This window comes from Protopterus annectens, chromosome 2.part1, assembly GCF_019279795.1.
Source record: "Protopterus annectens isolate FY-2018-M chromosome 2.part1, PAN1.0, whole genome shotgun sequence".
NCBI lineage: Eukaryota > Metazoa > Chordata > Ceratodontiformes > Protopteridae > Protopterus > Protopterus annectens.
Window position 1 is genome coordinate 333,470,798 of NC_056729.1, and position 6,000 is coordinate 333,476,797.

The following is a 6,000-nucleotide window of genomic DNA, read 5'->3' on the forward strand; positions in this document are numbered from 1 at the left end:
TATTTTCATTCACACCACATGCTACAATATCTTGCTACTGCATGCAAGGTAGCAGGGTTTATAGCTGGCAATTACTGGATTACAAATGCTGATACTGCTCTGAGCACGATTGTTTGTTGCAGCTCTGAAAGTTGCCATATGCTGCTTGCTCTTATAGTAGCATGCAACTTGCTATGCTCCTAATCCACATTGCAACTACAAATTGTGACGATGTACTTTCAAAAGTGCAAATTTGCATGCAGTTATACTTATTCAACTCTGCATCTTCATTTGAATCTCAGTATACTGTCATTTACATGAACCATTTCTTGGGCCTCACTGCTCCTTATTGTTGCCTGCTACTGTGAACTGCAATCTACCTGTATAAGGCCACTTTGCACACAATGACACACTGCATACTATGCAAATTGGGTATGAATCACAGCCAGTGTATATTACTCTGAAAATCCATACACTATAACAACTTCTATAATTCACAGTCCTATAAAAAATCCCACAAGTCACAGAAAAGTCAGTGTATTATTAGCATCTATATTATAACAGTGATTGCTGTATAATTGACACTAAAATGTCGAAACGGCAAAATGACGAACACATAGAAAAGTGATTTTTTTCCCAGGGGAAAAAAATGTCTGCTCCATAAAAAAAAAGAAAAAAAAAAAACTAAACATAAAATAAAGTGGGGGGTTTGCCCCTGATGCCCCCCTACTTAAATATACCCACTCCGAGATCACACCATAGTGGAGGAAATGGCAAAGTCCCAAAAACGGCCCAGTGATTTTTTTTTTCCCAGGGAAAATAATCGCTGCTCCGTGCATTTGGGATTTCGCCGTTTCGAACAAAATAGTTCAATTAAACAGTGTTCGCTATTTTAAGCATTCGCTGATTTAATAGGGAACCTATTATGATCCTTTTCTAATCACCTGGTCTGTTATGGTTACTTTGATTTGACCACTGAAAACTCTCCATAAATGGCTGATTCTGAAAAAAAATAATGGAACTACATATTTTACTAGATAATCTCCTAAACTAAATGGTTTGCTTAATTTAGTTACTGTTCTACATTAAAAAATGCAGTCAATAAAACTCTGAAATGTGTCACTAGCAAAGAACAAAGCTATGTGTTCAGCCATACTACTGAACAGCTGTCTGTTGTTTCTTCAGTAAGATGACAGCTAAATGAATATATCAGCAGGTGACTGCCTCCACACTCATGTTATCTTTCAAATCTGTCTTTTGTTTACTCATGTACTGCACGATGATGTTAAAATATATCCAGTGCAAAACTGAATTGCAATAATAATGTTTCTATAATCAGTATATTATTTATTTTCTGTCTCTCTCTGTGAGTCACCTGCACGATAATGATTATTATTCTTACAGTAAAAGAAGGTTTATGTAACTACCATTATAGAGCTATTGCTTTCCCGATCTCCTCTGAAAATATGGCAGTGTCCAATGAATGAAACAACCAAATGCAGTTAGAAAGTATGTCTTAATACATGGGTCCACCCACAGTAAATGTTTTCTGAATCTGAAAACTAATTCAACAACATCGATGACTCTTCTCCTTGTAAGTTGCTGCAAAGATTGTATGTCACTACAATAGAAAACTCAAGAAAAATATACTGAGTAAAAAAAATAATTTCTGTCTATCTATACACATATATGTAAATGTTCACACAAATACATGTGCACTTGCGCACACACACACACACACACACACACACACACACACACACACACACACACACACACACACACACACACACGTATATCCACATGTTTATGTGTGTGTGTGTGTGTGTGTGTGTGTTATACACATGTGAGGCTGTCCTTGTTTCTCACTTGCCAAATAGCTGAATGGCAACTATAAATGCTCCCTGTCAATAGTTTTATAAATCATTATCCTTGCAGTTAAGTCAAATGTCTGTCTAAATTAGATTTATATAGTAAATGCTAAGGCCAGTCTCAAAGGGAAGGCCTCAGCTTGTTTTATAGAAAGCCCAGCCAAGTCTGAAATTTCCTGTACTTTAATTGATATAATAATATTCTCTTAATGTCCTTCAACATAATCCTTCTGTTTTATTCTGCCTTACCTTCCTGTCTATCTCATATTCTATATTTGCATGTAGCATAACCTTTTATTTTCATATTTCTGTGTCATACTAGCTATATTTTTTATGATTTGTTGATTTTATTTTTGATTATTAACTGTTTTTGTTTATGTTATCTGTTATTGTACCTGTTGTTAGGATATTTTACAATTATAGCACTGGACTTTTTCTCTCTCCTGGCTTACACTGAAAAAGGGCTGTATTTTGAGTGGATTATCCTGGTTAAAATGGAAATAAATAAATGAATAAGTAATTAAACCAATATTTTAAATATTAAATAATTTGTGAAATCCTGTTCAGGAAAGGCTTGTCTGTACTTTTATGGGTAGGTCCAAAGTATTTTCTTGTTCCCTGGAAGAGGCTGCATCACTTTTCTATGTAGTGAAAGTGGCTTGGTGTAGCAAATCCTAAAGACCGATAACACAGCACACATGGTAAGTGAGATCAAAGCCTACGTGCAGTCCAATCAGGTTGTCAGCTTTACAGTGGCACACACCCAAGAAGAAGTTGAGAAGGCAGAAGTGATAGAAACTGACCTACCCTGTACCTGCAGTTACTAATCTACTACCCACAACTCTCAGGACCCCAGAAGGGTAGGATAAAGGGAAAGCAGGGCGGCAGTGAGAACAAATATTGAAGGTAACTAACAGTATGATAAACATTACCTCCATCCCTAAAGCCAAGGCTTTTACTGGTTTACAGTTAATGAGTTACATTTCTTGATGCATTTAATTAGTTAAGAGAATATAAACTGCATCCTCCTGAGTAAAGCATTTACACGCTAACTTAGAAGGTCAGGTTCATACCTCTTAACTGTCTATATTTTCACATAATCCAGATTTTTGCATCATATTTTTGGTCTGTTTCTCATAAAATTTTTGTTTCTTCTGGCAAATGACTGAGAATTAAAGTCACTAAATAATGACATACATCTGAGTGTTACATTTGTTTCACACTTCATATCCTTCAGAAAAATGCACCGTAACACAAATCCAACTAGTCTGGCAACTTCTAACTTTATAAGAGCAATGCTTAAAATCTGTCCCTATTTTCAGGGCCTTGTCCCCCCATTATTTTAGGCTTTGTCCAGATTTCTTGTACTAACAGGTTGAGAGGTGTGTTCAGGCTGCAGCAGGTTCTGTTTTTCTGACAGCTATACCAGTGTCTATTTTAGAATAACTGCAGTTCTTCAGCACAGTCCAATAATATGATACACACCTGTTGTGAGAGGTTTGGAGTACCCTGCATTGTATCATCTGTTAATCGAACTACCTGGAGCCACTAAAGTCAGTCTGAACTTCTACATGTTGGAGTCTGTAGATTAGCCCCCGTGAGTAGACAGAATGTTGTTTACTGGTCAGGAAGAGTATAGCAAAGACACTTACATAAAAGCTTTTCTACTCCAGTGTGTAACTTTTTCAGTGACATACCATAAGGCTGGTCTTGCAGAAGAGCTATGAATCTACTAATCCATTCTGAATCAGTTAATCAGTTAAAATACATATCATCTGTCATTTTATCATTTTTATTTCTATGCATATGAATATCTTGAGAAAAAAATTGTGTGTGCAAAGTACTTTGTTTTATTCCCATGTTCTATAAATGAGCAAGATATTTAACCTGTCCAAAACTACTAGTTCACTCCTGAATACATGTGGCTGTTCCAAGTATGGTAACTTGGATGGTATAAAAATACATAAAAATAAATGCAGTAAATTATTTTTGATCTGGCGAGTGCATGGTAAGATATATGTTAATGCCATGCAAGGATCCATTGTGCATCCTGAATAAAATTGGTCTTTGGCTTCTCCTGCAGCCTGCCAGTCATGAAAATCATCCTCCACCCATCAGCACTATGATTTCTGTTCTTGTTATAAGTATTCGTTACTTTATTCAGTACCACAAGCTATAGGCCGCACACTGTTTTAACCCAATTCATGTTTCTGTTCTGTCATCTTTGTATGTCTGTTTTATATCAGAACAAGTTACTCTCTTTGTCTCTCTGCTTTACAGTCGGGGGTCATCTGTTTTCTTCTTCTGTTTCCTTCACCCTTTTTTTTGCCAGATGTTCACGTACTAAATGTACTACACGTTTTGTATTTGCTTCTACAGATTTGTAGTCTCTGTGCTTGTTTGTTTCTCTTCCTGCTCTATTTTTATTATGACTTACAATTTCTCTGATGCCTTTTTTACTGTAAAATCTAATGCTCATATATTTTTAGACTGTAGAATTGCTTTTAAGTGATGAAGAAAGGTTGAGTATTTGTAATGCCTGGAATATGTCCTCCTGCCTACGGTGGCTAAACGCGAATTTCATCCTCTGCAAGACTCTACTCCTGTTTACCTATTTTCTTTCTTGCTGCCTTCACACAGACAGTCTTGTTCACTTTATTATAGCTCTTCAAACTGTATATCGCCACCTCTGAATTATTACTCTGCTACCAAAATTGTATCATTATTATTGCGGTACAGCCTCTATTATACCTGTATTGTATGTTTGTGGAGATAATTTGATTATTGCTTTTTTATACTTGTATTGAAAAACTGTGAAGCTTTTCTCCCTGGGTCTCCACTAAAAAAGGGCTATTCAGCTCAGCTGGACTAACCCGGTCAACAAATGTAAAATAAAATAATAAATAAATAAATAAATAATAAAATCATCCAAGAGTGACATCATATCACAACACATGATCTACGTACACAGGATATGTAAGAAATGGTGTATGAAATTTCAATAAATATTTCTGCCACTTATTAATTATTTCTTAGGACACAGTTTAACCACAGGAAAAAAAAATAAAATTAAGAGATACATACTGTGTTTTGCCCACAAATGGCAAACTTTTATTGACAACACGATGTGCGTGTATTGTGATTGCAATTCTTCTGGGTTTCTTTTCAAGATGTCAGCATTTTTGTTTTCTGTTTATGCTGGGGAAAGCTGTGACATCAACAAAGACAGCAACAAATCACTTGGAACACTATACATAGCTTACAATGCACAAAGAAAGCACACTGCTACAGTTCTAGATTTAGAGGTGATTAGATGTTACTTCTACCTTGGCCTTGCTACACTGCACAGGATTCACTCACTGGTATCAGGTAATTCTGTCTTTATGATATATTTTTGGCAACAGTAGAACCCATATTTTCCCTCGCTCACTATCAGTGCTGATGGCTATTACATATTTCTTGTACCTACTGTACACTGTGTAAACCCATGTGTATGCATACTGTTATAAGAATATACAAGACTTTTCAAACTAGCCAAAACATGGCCACATCCACAAACTGTAAAAATAATTTTGTGATGCTATGCTGATCCTCTGTGCACACCTGTTTATACTATTTGCCTCTGGCCTTGAACATGGGTGAAAAGTGAAACTGCACCTAGTCATCTTCTACCAGGTTACAGATGCAAGGTGATGAGTTAATAAAAAGCTTTAGCTAGACTGCAAATTATATCTTTTTGAGCATTGCTAGTTGGAACAAGCCTTACGATGTTCAAATAAGAATAGCAGTTCCTGCTGTAGTGTGTCCTTTTTGCTTGATGTTACTCAGCAGGCCTTGAAAATGAAAGCAATCTGCTTCTTGGTATTCCCTCACATTGCTGCTGACTCTGCCACTTGGCCTTCCTTCACATTGCCGCTGACTTCCACTTGGTCTTCCTTCACATTGCTGCTGCCTCTGCCTCGTGGCCTTCCTTCACATTGCCGCTGACAAAACATTAGCAACACTTAGTCCAGCCGTGAGTTTTTGCTTTGCACAGCTTTAGTAATTTCTGTGCTGCTTATATTTTATCAACAAGCCCCATACACTGATTCTAGATAAAGACCACTTGTACTTTTGTTTTTCCATTTCCCTGCCTAATACTTACATTTGA

At 36.5% G+C, this 6,000-nt stretch overlaps 1 protein-coding gene across 2 annotated transcripts in view; it reads right to left on the bottom strand.

Annotated features, from left to right (window-relative positions):
* The window catches only part of SLC34A2 (solute carrier family 34 member 2), a 477,602-nt gene that overhangs the window by 352,494 nt on the left and 119,108 nt on the right, over window positions 1–6,000 (bottom strand). For both annotated transcript variants that reach the window (XM_044062162.1, XM_044062161.1), the window contains exon 2: window positions 4,935–5,058. The gene's annotated coding sequence lies outside the window, so the exon portion shown is untranslated. The remainder of the gene's footprint in view (window positions 1–4,934; window positions 5,059–6,000) is intronic.